The 14,823-nt window shown below is 37.5% G+C and overlaps 1 protein-coding gene and 1 long non-coding RNA gene across 4 annotated transcripts in view; one reads left to right on the top strand and one right to left on the bottom strand.

The window, feature by feature from the left end:
* LOC129035379 (uncharacterized) overlaps nt 1-4,949 on the bottom strand; it is a 44,374-nt gene extending 39,425 nt beyond the window's left edge. Inside the window, exons 1-2 of one of the 2 annotated variants that reach the window (XR_010126165.1) lie at nt 4,579-4,949; nt 4,356-4,441 (exon numbers count right to left, since the gene is read on the bottom strand). This is a non-coding gene — a long non-coding RNA (uncharacterized LOC129035379). Of the gene's footprint in view, nt 1-4,355 lie in introns of both variants that reach the window. The other variant, XR_008502178.2, reaches the window with a different exon arrangement.
* FSTL5 (follistatin like 5) overlaps nt 1-14,823 on the top strand; it is an 814,279-nt gene that overhangs the window by 369,241 nt on the left and 430,215 nt on the right. The window lies entirely within an intron of this gene.

Here is a 14,823-nt window from a genome sequence, read left to right as displayed (position 1 = left end):
TCCTCTTTTTGTTCCTATCTAAAGAATGAAGTCAACATCCGCTCAATTATTCAAAGCATAAAATAAGGAAATAGTCCAGATTTTAAAAAAATCATTTTCTGCCCTCTTAAATATCTCTTCATATATTTCCTTTTTTGCATCTCCATTCTTGCTCTATTTTTAATATTAACAAATTTATTTTTAATCAAAAATTTCACAATATCTTTAATTTTGCTCTTCAACAACCTATCCTCAACATTGTTTCCAGGGTGTTCTTTCTAATATCCAAATTTGGATTTATAATAGCCTTCCTTAAAATAGCTTCCCTAATACACTCCAAACTCCTTAAAAGAGCATGCAAGAGCCTCCATGACCAGCTCATCACCACTGGGCCCCTTTAGCAGCCTCTCCCTGAGAGATGCTGCACTGTGTGCTGGCGCAGGAACATTTCTTACTTATAATGAACTCCACGATTTCTTGCAGTTCTTGCTATCCGGAAGGATCGTCTCACCTCCCAAAAAATATCACTGCACTGTCCTATTGTACAGCTTATTCATATGGTTCAGATTTCATATCATCTGTGAATTCTTCCCCTGTCCTTTCCCTGGGAGCTTCGTTAGTCATTGTTCATTTGAAGGGTCCTTAAGTCTTATAAATGCACACCACACATAAAACTATCATAACATTTACCATGCTGTAGGAAAGTGGTTTATTTATAGGTAAGAATTTTCCATAACCTTCTTTTAAGCATCCCTCATCTCTGTATTACCTGTCCCTAGCACATAGCAAGAATCTGTTCAGTGAATTCATGGTTTTAACTGGTCAATGTCTCTTATTAGTATCTGAATCACTTAATAAAGTTAAAAAGCCACAAGTCATTATTTTCATTGATCTTGTGAGATACAGTTTTCAGCAAATTTTCTCTAAAATCCTGAGAATGAAATTTAAAAATTAAAAGTCTTTAAATTTTTCAGAATGGCATATATATGTATATATATGCTGTTATATATTATTATGCTGTTCAGAAATATGATATATTACAAATACAACAGAAGTTATTTAATGAGTGACATTATTTTGAGTGGTATTCCTAAAAAGTTCTTACTTTTTAAAACTAAAATCTTGTGGAAAAATATATTAGAATAAAGATTCTATTTAATTTCAATAGCAAGAAATTGAAATTTATTTAATCTCAAATACATCTAATGTAACACTTTGAAACTGGGAATTAAAATTCATGAGCATGATATGTTTTTATATTTTATATGCTTTTTCTGTAGCAAAACAGCAAGTAACCTTGGATATTTAAAACTTTCAATTTTATTTCTAAGTTTTGTATTACTGCCTCCTCAAAAATGCCACAAAAATGCATTCAGGTGATGAAAATGTCAATTTAATAGCCAGGCAAATAGTGCTTGCTTGTCCTATCAGATACATAATTAGAGATATGTTTCATATGAGAAAAAAATTAAAATATCCAAAGAAAATTTTACATTGTATCTATTAATTGGATTTTTAGAATGACTAAAAAGAGTTAAGAATTGTTTTAAATAAAATTTATTGCATATATTTAAGGTATACAACATGATGTTGTAAAATATATATACATGATAAAATGGTTACTATAGTGGAAGAATTAACATAGCCATCGTATCACATAGCTACCAATTTCCCCCACTCTCACCGCAAGAGCAGCTATGATTTACTCATTTACCAAAAATCTTGAATACAAAAATATTTTTTAATGTGAGGACATGAAAGTTTCATTTAAGCTTCTAGGAGAACATTTGAGTTGTGATTTTCAAGTATTCTAAGTATCATAGCTAAATATCACTAATAGGGACCCACATATCATTTAATACCATTATTAAAATAACAGTGCAGAATCCTATGGGGTCAGGGAGATGGCCATACGTTCTAACTCTACCACCCTCCAACCCCAATTTTTTTTTAGTATACTCCGATCAAACAATTTGAAGAAATGCTGGTTTACTTATCTATTTTTACATTTTTTGTTTTGCTGCAAAATTCTTTGACATGTTTAATATTCTGGGGTTCATGATGTCTCTTTGTTGAGAGGCAACAGAATAACTTTCACAAGCATTTCATCAAGGGACACTTTTCATTTAATTGTATGTTTTGTTAAACAGATAAAAGCATGTTCAGTTTGCAATAGTAGTAATACTTATGGTAGACAGAGAATCTGAAGTCCCAAGATGCTAAGTATCCTTCCTAGGCCACAACATAAATGAACAGAGAAACTAGGATTTTTCTTACTCATAATAAAAAGTTAAATAAAAAATATGCCTGCAAACATAATTTCATTTTTAATCAAAATCTTTAAGCAAGGCAATGCAAGTTTCATCAACTTAAATGTTCAAAAAAGAAAAATAAACACTCATTAAAAAATCCAATTATAAGTATGTTTACTGTTAATCCTTACTATCCACATAAGAACTTGGAAATTCCATCATAACAGGAAGCAAAATCTCTGGCAGCCTATTCATTGACTGTTGAAATGTACCCTCTTTAAAACATGCCAGGTGTTCCAGCAGTGCAAAGAAAAAAATGTGTCTGATAGTGATGGACCGATTGTTTTGTATACCATAAGTGAAGACCTTAAGTAACTATAAAACATTTTATTTGCACAATATCAAATATATTTACCTAACAAAAATCCCTTTGAATGTTATTACATCAGCCAGGAAGTCCATATTTTTTTGTTTCTTATTCATTTATTTTAAAAACAGTTAAGATGATTCTGAGATTCTATTGGATCTTTGCATTTTAGTATACACATCTCAAAAAATGGTTCTGATTCTAGTCTTTCCTTGTTATAAACTTAAGGGTTGCTCTTTCCTTGCAAACAAAATTGCAAAATGTGTTTGTTCCTTGTCATTGATGCATACAATCATTTAAGGAAAATTGGCAGGATGTGTCTGAGATTTTGGCTCTGTGATTTGAAGACATTCTGTGTATGCTTGTGTAAAGGCAGGTGGCAAAATGTGAATCCAAAACTATATCCATTATGTTCATTTACTTTACCATTTAGAAAGCACAGATGTTAACTATATAACAAGGTGGTTTTTATTGTAATCACCTGCTGTTAGGGTCCCTCTTGGCACAGTAGCCAAATAGATTCTTGTTTCCTTCTCATTTACAAAGTGTTTGCTATTTGACGGCTCAAAGCAAAACTGGAAATTATTTTTCATTCCTAAGAAATACTTAAAACAAGACAATTTTGAAGTGAAATGATTATAAATTTGAATTGTATACTATTATAGGTAATTATATACATTAATTATAATATGATACGTGTAGATTTTTAGCTTAAAAATCTGGTTTTCCAGTGGTTTATTTTTTGATTTGCAATTTTTTAAGCAGAACTCCTTCTATTCACTGACAATCTTGAAAAAAATTACTTCATTTTTTTCTTTTAGCTTTTACCCATAAAAGGAAATAAAAGGAAATAGTTTAATATTTTTCTATTTTTGCTACTTAAAATTAAAACTTTAAGAGCTTTTCCTCTTGAATACCAGATCATATATTTAAATATACACTCAGATGAATGTATTTATATAACATAGACTATATTTAATATATATACAGTGTGTCTGTGTACATATATATATATATATATATATAAAATGTGACTGAAGCCCTTTTAACTTTGTCCAATTTTTTCTTTTTGGAAAAATTACATTTATCAAGTATCACCTAAATTCACCACCATTGACACATATAAAGCCCCCAGTCTTAAAATTTAATTCCTTGAATAACTTAATTCTTAACCTGAGACTTGGTCAAAGACAAAACTCCATGTTTTGCTCTACTACCATAGCCTTGGAAAAAAACTTCTTTAGTGGTTTTATACCTGTCTATAGCAGAGCAAATCAAAATATTTACCTCTATCTCTCTGTTCTTTCTTTGTATGCAGGTTGCATTTTTAAAACACTGTAAAACTAATAAGCATGTGTTGTACTAATAATATGTAATAAATATTATAACTGTTAAATTTAGAGACAAAGTACATACATTTATTCAATTAAAGTGTTTAGACCATCTATTATTTATTAAATATCACTAAATCTTAGCCTAAGTTAATGATATATGACTCAATCCCAAAAGGAAAATAATATAATCTAGTAGAAAAATTCACAGATTCTAAAATTTTCAGATACTGCTCTAAAACATCAATGACATTTTCCTATAATTAAATAATAGCTTTTCCCAAGTATAACACTTTAAAAAATATGAATCTTAATATGATCCCAAAGAACTTATCAGACTACTGAGAGAGGAAAATGCTGGATAGAAAGCAGGACAAAATTGCAGCTCCCACTGGGACAGATAGAGCAACATGTGGAGACACATACCTCTAGAACTTTTACTCCGGGAACTGCAGGAACACACCATGAAGGCTGAGAGAATCCACAGACTCTTTGAAGGAAGTGAATTGCTCCTGCAGGCCCCAGGAAACAGCCCCAAAACTGTGAATGCTCAAAGAGTGAAAGTGAAAGTGGGATTGTCCACCCCCAAACACACACCCTCACTGCGGAACCTGAAGGTCCAGATCATGGAAAAAGTATTTGACCTTACCAGGAGCTGAGACAATTTTAGAGAGCCAAACAAAATATAGTGATAGAAGACCCGACGGGAAGCGCCCCTGTGGGCTCTCTCAGTCCCCAGGGAAGCCATTTCTGACTTTATCTCACAGAGGTCCTTGGAGAGGGCTACCAGAGGAACCGGGAAAAGTCCACATGAAAAAGGAAACTTCCAGCTGAACTTTGTAACAATTTCGACTGAACTCAAAGATTCCTGGACAGAACTCAGGGAAGGGTGTGAATCCAGAGTGTAGACATAGCACAGAAGCTGCTGCAGGCAGGGTGGTGTGAAATCTGAAAACCGTGCTTGCTTCACAGCTGGGAGGCTGGTAGCATGGGGCAAGTTCTCAGCATGCCCGGAAACAAACTCTGTGCTGTTGTGGGGAGAATGATGGGAGTGAGATCAGCCTTTTGGGCTGCGTGGGAGCTGGGTGAGGCCTGTAACTGCCAGCTTTCCCCCACTTTCCTAGTAACCTGCATAGCACAGCAGAAGCAGCCAAAATTCCCCTGGGGACATAACTCCATTGGCCTGAGAACCACGCCCCCATCTTCCACAGCAGCCACAGCAAGCCCTGCCCAAGGAGAGTCTGAGACACGCCTAACCCTTCCAGAACCTGATGGTCTTTCTCTACCAGCCCTGGTAGTAGAAGACAAAGGGCACGTTCTCTTGGGAGCTCTAAGCCCCCACTCACCGCCTGATCCTCCCTATGCTACCACAGCTGATGCACTCTTGAAAGTGCCATCTCCTGGCAGGAGGCCAACCAGCACAAAACTAGTGCAATAAACAAAACTACAGCTAAGGACTCTCACAGAGTTTACTTCACTCCCCTGCCACCTCCACCAGAGCAGATGCTGTTATCCATGGCTGAGACACCTGAAAACGGTTCACATCACAGAACTGTGCAGGCACTCCCTAGAACCACTCCCAAGCCTGGTAGCTCTGCTGGGTAGCTAGATCCAGAAGAGAAATAATCACTACAGTTCCGCTCTCAGGAAGCCGCATTCCTAGGGGAAGGGGGAGAACACCACATCAAGGGAGCACCCTGTGGGACAAAAGAATCTTAAGAGCAGCCCTTGAGTCCCAGGTCTTCCCTCTGACATAGTCCACCCAGCACTACAAGAACTGCTAAAAGGAGCTCTAACTCTTGAAACAAATCCTTGAAATACACCAAAATGAACATCTTTAAAGCATAAATCTCACAGGGCCTATAAAACAAAAACACAATAAATAAATTTTTTAAAAAATGTTATTCAGGAAACAGAATGATGAATAGAATAGTACCTCACATCTAAACGTTGAACAGAAATGACCTAAATCATCTACTTAAAAGATAAAGAATGGCAGAATGGATAAGAATGTACCAACCAAGTACCTGCTGTCTTTGAGACTCACCTGACACATAAGGACTCACATTAACTTAAGGTTAAGGGGTAGAAAAAATAGTCTATGCAAATGGACACCAAAAGTGAGCAGGAGGTAGCTATTCTTATATCAGACAAAACAAACTTCAAAGCAACAGCCATAAAAAGGACAAAGAAAGGCATTACATAATGATAAAAGGACTTGTCCAACAACGACAACAAAATGACAATCCTAAATAAGTATGCACCTAAACATTGGAACTCCCAAATTCATAAAACAATTACTACTAGACATAAGAAATGAGATAGCTGGCAACACAATGTTAGTGGGGGACTTCAGTACTTCACTGACAGCAGTAAACAGGTCATCAAGACAGAAAGTCAACAACAACAACAAAAAACAATGGATTTAAACTATACCCTAGAATAAATGAACTTAATAGATATTTATAGAACATTCTACCAAACAACTACAGAATATACATTCTATTCATCAACACATGGGACTTTCTCCAAGAGAGACCATATGATAGGTCACAAAATAAGCCTCAAAAAATTTAAGAAAATTGAAGTTATATTACTCTCTCAGCCCACAGGAGAATAAAATTGGAAATCAACTCCAAAAGGAACCCTCAAAACAATCCAAATATATGGAAATTAAATAACCTGCTCCTGAATGATAGTTGTGTCAATAATGAAATCAAGATGAAAATTAAAAACTTCTTTGAATTGAAGAATAATAGTGACACAGCCTATCAAAACCTCTGGGATATAGCAAAGGTGGTGCCAAGAGGAAAGTTCACAGCTTTAAATGCATACATCAAAAAGTCTGAAAAAGCACAAATAGACAATCTAAAGCCACACCTCAAGGAACTAGAGAAATAAAAACAAACCAAAGACAAACCCAGCAGAAGAAAAGAAATAATGAAGATCAAAGCAGAACTAAATGAAATTAAAAAAAAGTACAAAAGATAAATGAAACAAAAAACTGGTTCTTTTAAAAGATAAATAAAATTGACAGATCATTAGTGAGATTAACCAGGTAAAGAAGAGAGAAGATCCAAACAAGCTCAAATAGAAATGAAACAAGGGATATTAAAACAGATACCACAGAATACAAAATATCATTCAAGGCTACTAAGAACACCTTTATGCAAATAAACTAGAAAACCTAGAAGAGACAGATAAATTCCTGGAAATATACAACCCTCCTAGATAAACCAGGAAGATATAGAAACTCTGAACAGACCAATAACAATCAGCAAGATTAAAATGGTAATAAAAAATGCCAACCAAAAAAAGTCCAGGACCAGACAGATTCACAGCTGAATTCTATCAGACACTCAAAGAAGAATTGGTGCCAATCCTATTGACACTATCCCACAAGATATAAAAAGAGGGAATCCTTCCTAAATCATTCTATGAAACCAGTATCACCCTAATACCAAAACCAGGAAAGGACATAACACAAAAAGAAAACTACAGACCAATATGCCTGATAAATACAGATGCAAAAATCCTTAACAATGTGTTAGGTAGCCAAATCCAGGAGAATATCAAAAAGATAATCCACCATGATCAAATGGGTTTCATACCAGGGATGCAGGGATGGTTTCAGGTACACAAGTCAATAAATGTGATACACCAGAATTATGAGCAAAAATCACATGTTTATCTCAATGGATGCAGAAAAAGTGTTTAACAAAATCCAGCTTCCCTTTATGATTAAAACCATTAGCAAAATTGGCATAGAAGGGACATACTTTAATGTAATAAAAGCCATCTATGACAAACCCACAGCCAACATTATACTGAATGGAGAAAAGTTGAAAGCATTCTTTCTGAAAATTTGAACCAGACAAGAATGCCCACTCTCCCCAGTTCTATTAAACATAGTACTGGAAGTCCTAGCCAGAGCAATCAGACAAGAGAAAGAAATAAAGGGCATCCAAACGGTATACCTAGAAAACCCTAAAGACTCATGCAAAAAGCTCCTAGGGCTGATAAATGAATTCAGTGAAGTTTCAGGATACAAAATTAATGTGCACAAATCAGTAGCTCTGCTATACACCAATGGTGACCAAGCTGAGAATCAAATCAAGAACTCAACCCCTTTTACAATAGCTGCAAAAATCACAAAATAATTAGGAATATACCTAACCAAGGAGATGAAAAGCCTCTAAAAAGAAAACTACAAAATACTGCTGAAAGAAATCATAGATGACACAAACAAATAGAAACATATCCCATGCTCATATATGGGTAGAATCAATATTGTGAAAATAACCAAACAATCCTAAAATTTATATGGAACCAAAAAAGAACCCACATAGCCAAAACAAGACAAAGCAAAAAGAACAAACCTGAAGGCATCACATTATCTGACTTCAAACTATATTATAAGGCCATAGTCACCAAAACCATATGGTACTGCTATAAAAATAGGCAAATAGGCCAATGGAACACAATAGAGAACCCAGAAATAAAGCCAACTACTTATAGCCAACTGACCTTCCACAAAGCAAACAAAAGTATAAAGTGGGGAAAGGAAACCCTATTCAACAAATGGTGCTGGGATCATTGGCAAGCTACATGTAGAAGAATGAAACTGGATCCTCATCTCTCACCTTATACAAAAATCAACTCAAGATGGATCCAGAACTTAAATCTAAAACCTGAAACCATAAAAATTCTATGCAATAACATCAGAAAAACCCTTCTAGACATTGGCTTAGGCAAAGACTTCATGACCAAGAACCCAAAAGCTAATGCCACAAAACAAGGATAAATAGATGAGACTTAATTAAAGTAAAAACCTGCCCAGCAAAAGAAACAATCAGCAGAGTAAACAGACAACCCATAGAGTGCAAAAAAATCTTTGCAATCTATATATCTGACAAAGGACTAGTATCCAGAATCTACAAGGAATTAAAACAAATTAGCAAGAAAAGACAAACAATCCCATAAAAAAGTGGGCTAAGGACACGGATTCTCACAATAAGATATACAAATGGCCAACAAACATATTGATGGCAGCAGTGGCCCATCTGGAGCAGCTGATGCGAAGACACCAGCTGCAGCAGTGGAGTCACGGCTGGAGTTTCATGCTCTGCAATGCCTGTGGGAGCCCTGCTCCTACCAAGTTTGCAGGGTGGGAACCCCATAATCCTGGGCACAGTTGCAGCCACCCAGCCATGGATCCAGACTTGGGCATCCCTGCACTCTTGCAGGCCTGTGAAGCCCCTTCTCCTGCAGACTCAGAAGTCCCTGTTCCCAAGATCTGGTGTCTCCCCGTTGCCTGCACCTGCTCTGGTGTGGAGCAAAGTTGCAGCTAAGCCTGGATGTTGTCGCAACCTGGTTGAGTGTACGTGAACTCAGGGCTATGCTGACATGCCGGCCCCACTGCTGTCTCAGTCCCCTCTGAAACTTTTGGCATTGACGAGCTGAGGGAGGGAGGCTGGGGGCTCTGAGGGCAACTTGGCAAGATCCTGCAGACGCCCCTTGGCATTAACAGTTTGGGCTCTGTGGATGGCATGTTGATGTTGCCAGGAAGCCAACAAGCTCTTGGGTGAAAATGGGTGGGTCCCTGGTGAAACAGTACCTTCAAGCGAGGGACAGCCTAAAGCCTGGGGGCTGGGCTGCCATTTCTGGGTGGAGTCAGTGACCCAGGGTAAGAACTTACAGTGCTTTTTTTCAGGCTTGCCAATGGCCAGCCATGGCTCAGACAGCATGCACTTCCTCCCTTCTGAGACCGTAAAAACCCCAGACTCAGACAGACGTCGGGACAACCAGCTGCGGAAAGGAGCTACCTGAAGCAGGTCTCTTCTCTGCTGAGAGCTGGACACTCATCAGGATAGCCTGCCTGTGGTAAGGAGCTACCCACTACAGGTCTCCTTTCAGCTGAGAGCTGGACACTCATTAGGACAACCTGCCTGCAGAAAGGAGCTAACCACTTTGGGACTCCTGAGAGCTGTTCTGTCATTCGATGAAACTTCTCTCTGCCTTATTCACCCTTCAGTTGTCCATGTACCTCATTCTTCCTGGACGTGAGACAAGAACTTAGGACCTGATGAATGTGGGCCTGAAAGAGCGGTAATACAAACAGGGCTGAAACATGTCCCCCCGCTCACCACACTGTAGGTGACAATGAGAGAAGAGAAGGAGAGAAGAGCTATGGGCCTCTGGGGAGCCCAGACCTAGGGCTGGGCCAGGGCTATGACACCCACTTTGCGGCTCTGCAGTTCATGGGATCTCTAAGATTTTAGGAGTCACCACATTCTCTAGTGCCCACAGTGGAAGCTGTTTGCAGTACACTTGGTCTAGCTGCAGCCTCACATTTAGCCAGCGCCTGTACCAGTGCCTGGAGCTGCCTGCCCTGCTGCAGCCGGCACATCTGGCTGTGCACAGTGGCCAGACCCCATGCTCACTCACACACCTCTCATCACTCTGCACCTGGCTCACCCTTGACAGGCATGGGATCTGAGCTGGTAGTGTGAGCCAAGTGCAGCCTACCAGGCTGAGTGGGCAGAATAAGCCCAACAGGCCTGTGCAAAACTCAGGCAAAGGCACCACCATCCACAGAGATTTCTGGCTTGAAAAGCGAAACCCCTAAGGATCCTGTGACATGAAAAAATGCTCAACATCACTAATGATCAGGAAAATGCAAATCAAAACCATAATGCAATACCACCTTACTCCTGCAAGAATAGCCATAATGAAAAAAAAAATAGTAGATGTTGGCAGGGATGTGGTGAAAAAGGAACACTTTTACATTGCTGGTGGGAATGTAAACTAGTACAACCACTATGAAAAACAGTGTGGAGATTCCTTAGATAACCAAAAGCAGAACTACCATTTGATCCAGCAATCCCACTGCTGGGTACCTAATTGAAGTAACTCAGGAATAAAAGCCAAATATCATAGGTTCTCACTGATAAGTGGGAACTAAGCTATGAGGATGCAAAGGCATAAGAATGATACAATGGACTTTGGGGATTTGGGGGTAAGTGTGGGAGGAGGGTGAGGGATAAAAGACTACAAATTAGTTACAGTGTATACTGCTTGGGTGATGGGTGCACCAAAATCTCACTAAAGAACTTATTCATGTAACAAAACACCATGTGCTCCTCAAAAACGTATGGAAATTAAAAAATAATAATAATAAAGAACTTTTTTTATCAAATAAGAACTTAGTGTGGAAACTTCTCCATGTAACTTGTCGTTGTCCTTCAAGAAAACCTGTTTCTGGCCATGTGCGGTGGTTCACACTGGTCATCACAGCAATTTGGGACGCTGAGACAGGCAGATTGCTTGATCCTAGGAGTTCAAGACCAGTCTGGGGCACATGGTGAAACCTCTTGTCTACAAAAAATACAAAAATTAGCCGGACGTGGTGCACTGTGCCTGTAGTCCCAGCTACTCGGGAGGCTAAGGTGGGAGGATCACCTGAGCTAAGGAGTTCAAGGCTGTAATGAGCCATGATTGCGCCACTGTACTCTAGCCTGGGTGACAGAATGAGACTCTGTGTCAAAACAAACAAACAAACAAAGAAAACTTGTTTTTAATTAAATACTATCTTTAAAAATGTACAAATATATACATTTTTTATTTGTAAAGAGTTACTGGTTTTTTTTTTTTTTGGACAACCAATCTTTGAAATCTGATTAAGAATTTTTGAAATATTATTGTATTAATTAAAGAATGCTAAGTGTTGTAACAAACATACAAAATCATTTTTATGGCTCAAATTATCATTGACATGTTTTTAATGCTCATATAAAAACCAAAACATATTTCTGTAGAGCTAGTGGTTCTCAAGTAGTAATACAGGACTCAGATTCCTTCCGTCTTCTGGCTCCTTTGTTCTCAATACATGACTTTAAAGTCTCCCCTGCTCATCTGTACCAAGTCCATCAAGGAAATGAGCATGGAGAATCACCTCTGGAAGGCTCTCATGGTCCAGGCCTTCAATTTTCACACATCACTACTGCTCATTTTCCATGTGCTAAATATCTGTGATTTGACCATACCTTACTATAAGAAACATTGACAAATACACATTCACATTGATCTAGGAAGAAAAAGAAATGGATTTGGTGAGCAGCTATTCATCATATGTTTCAATGACATATTTTTCAATTAAAATTAGTATATGTGTATATATGTGTGTGTTCACATACATGTAATATTAGAGTGTCTCTATATTGGAGTTAATCCTTAATATATGCCTATTTGAATTCAGGAGTTCCCTGGAAGTTCTTAATGGTATTTTTGAATTCTTACATTTTTCTCCCCTCATTGTTTCCATTTGTATTTAACTTCAATATAAGTGGAAAATATGGAATACATGACTTCCTGTAATCTTTATCTTCCAATAATACATTCGAGCTTATTTTTATTTCAGTTAGAAAATATTTCTATCAATTGCTATTTCTTGAAATAGTAGACAATACAAAAAATAAAATTCTGGTGAATTTTTGTGAATGGGTTACACTTCTGTTATACTGCAAACAAATTTTGGAAAACATCATTAGACAAATGTTTTCCACTTAAAAACTTTGCATAATAAAGTAAAAGTTTAAAGAAACTAAAAGGACTCTTCAATATATTTTAGAGAAAATTACTGAACAAGTTAAAAAAAAAACTTAATTTTTTTTTACTTTTTCCCATTATGTTGTGGCAAAACCCAAAATAACAGTTTTTGATACAGCCATAATATTTCGAATAAAAATACTTGATGCAGAAGATGTGAACAAAATTTTCCTTGGAATTACTATTACTAAAGATGAGTTAATCATATATTTTTTACCCCAGTTTTATTAGAATATGCTATTTATGCTTAAATTTCAAAGGAGCTTGCAAAGGAGATTATTTTAAAATAATCAGCTGATTTTAGGTTTCATTCATGAATTTTCAGGTGGATTTTTTTTCTAGCCCCAAATTTTCTTCATTAAACTAAAGAGCCATATGATGCAATAGCTTGAAAATTAGTTATAGTATATCGGATTGATGCACTTCTGTGAAAAAGGTCACACTCTCTATCTATTTCAAAATGCAGACACTGCATTTTGGTAATGTTTTAAATCCACGGAGACACAGTTAGAGGATGAAAACTGGAAACTGAAGAATAATTTTAAGAATGCTAAGCTCTCTGCTTTACTCATGTAAGTTACATGACATAAAATCTCAGGGAAGTGTTTTGACTATTACTGTACAAAATAGGAAGAACCAACTCAGTGAACAAATTGCCTTTTGTTTGCTGAGTCAGTTATTTTACAAAGAAAACTATTGCTTATTTTCAGTAGACATTTTTAGCTTTCCATGAATACTGAAAAATTAAAGACTTTAAGTTCTGATCATGAAAAACAAACAAATGTATTTCACCAAAAATATTTTCAACTTAGTTGTTATTATTAGATAAACATATAGCTTCATATATTAAAATAGTAGAAAAGTAAGGTTAATAGTATATTTTATTACATTAAGCAAATTAATGCATATATGCCATAGGCATGAATATTTAGAATGTTTAAATAGCACTACTTTTAATCATTTTATTCATTTCAGCTTATGAATTTTCTTTTACTTACTATCAGAAATTAAGCATTTATTAAGCCTCAAGAGAGTGAGGCTTAAGTTATTACTTAAGATGGTTTTAAAAGGAAAATAAAATTGCAGCATTTTAAAAAGTCACAATTTATCTAGTAAACCAAATACATTCAGAAAAATATAATGCAAAAACACTTTTAAAAGGCACCTATCTGTAGATACAGAAATCATACTGTGAAGGTTGTTATAATTACTGAGGAGAGGTTTTTTTCAGTATGGAAGTTTCCCAATAGTTCGAAATACATTAAGTTACAGAAGCCTCTTAAAAGAAAAGGAATCGTTTCTTGAATAGTAATCAAAAGTATTGAAACGGGAAGCGCTCTTGTCCCCCTCACAGTGCGTGCAATGGGGGTGTGGCTCACTTCTTCAGTGCCCCACTGCTCAAACCTCTAGGGGAGCATATAGACAGGTAGGCTGTGGGGCTCCCACCCCGTGGTGATGTCTAGAAGTGGATGTTCACAGCTCCCGAAGCCCCACTGGGCATGTGTTACAGGGTGCTCTTTTAGTTTTACAGTCTATAGGCGGCTTGTGTTGACCAGCTGAATTAGACCCTCTACCTTGTCTCAAGGACAGAGGACTTTCTGTATCCCCGGGTTCTTGCCTTGATGTCTGGAAAGAATGGGAACACATGTGGGCTTGGAGAATGAGTGCAAGGTTTTATTGAGTGGAAGTAGCTCTCAGCAGGTGGGGGAGCCGGAAGGAAGACGGTTTTCCTCTGGAGTCGGGCTGCTTAGCGGCCTGGGCTGTCCTCTGACTGTCCTAGCCAAACTCCGTATCTTCTGCTTCTACTGGTCGGGTGGCCTGCCGGTGTGGTGTGCTGGTGCCTGTCGTTGCATGCTCCTTGACGTCCAGCTGCCTGTGTGTTCCTCCGCTGATGTGCTCCTCTCCACATCCAACTGCCTCTGTCTCTGCCTTGCTAGGGTTTCAGGTTTTTATAGGCACAGGATGGGGGCATGGCAGGCCAGGGTGGTCTAGGGAAATGCCACATTTGGGCAAGACATGCCTGTCCTCACTTAGGTCCGTGGGGGTGGACCCCTAGCCAGGGACTACGCCCTCCTCTACCCAGCACTTCCCTTTCCCTCCCCACTTCAGTATCATTTAAAGGGACCACGCTCTTCCCTTCCCAGTACTTCTATATCAATATTACTCTAAGATTTACAATACAAATTAAGATCCAATTGTTTGAGAGAACTGCAATAAGTAAAGAATGCTTATGATCCCACATATTTTAATCCGAAAATAAACACACACATGTGTGCACACAGGCACA

The sequence above is a fragment of the Pongo pygmaeus genome, chromosome 3 (genome assembly GCF_028885625.2).
Source record: "Pongo pygmaeus isolate AG05252 chromosome 3, NHGRI_mPonPyg2-v2.0_pri, whole genome shotgun sequence".
In the NCBI taxonomy this organism is placed as follows: domain Eukaryota; kingdom Metazoa; phylum Chordata; class Mammalia; order Primates; family Hominidae; genus Pongo; species Pongo pygmaeus.
The sequence above is the reverse complement of the archived record's forward strand: the minus strand, read 5'-3'. Positions and strand labels throughout refer to the sequence as shown.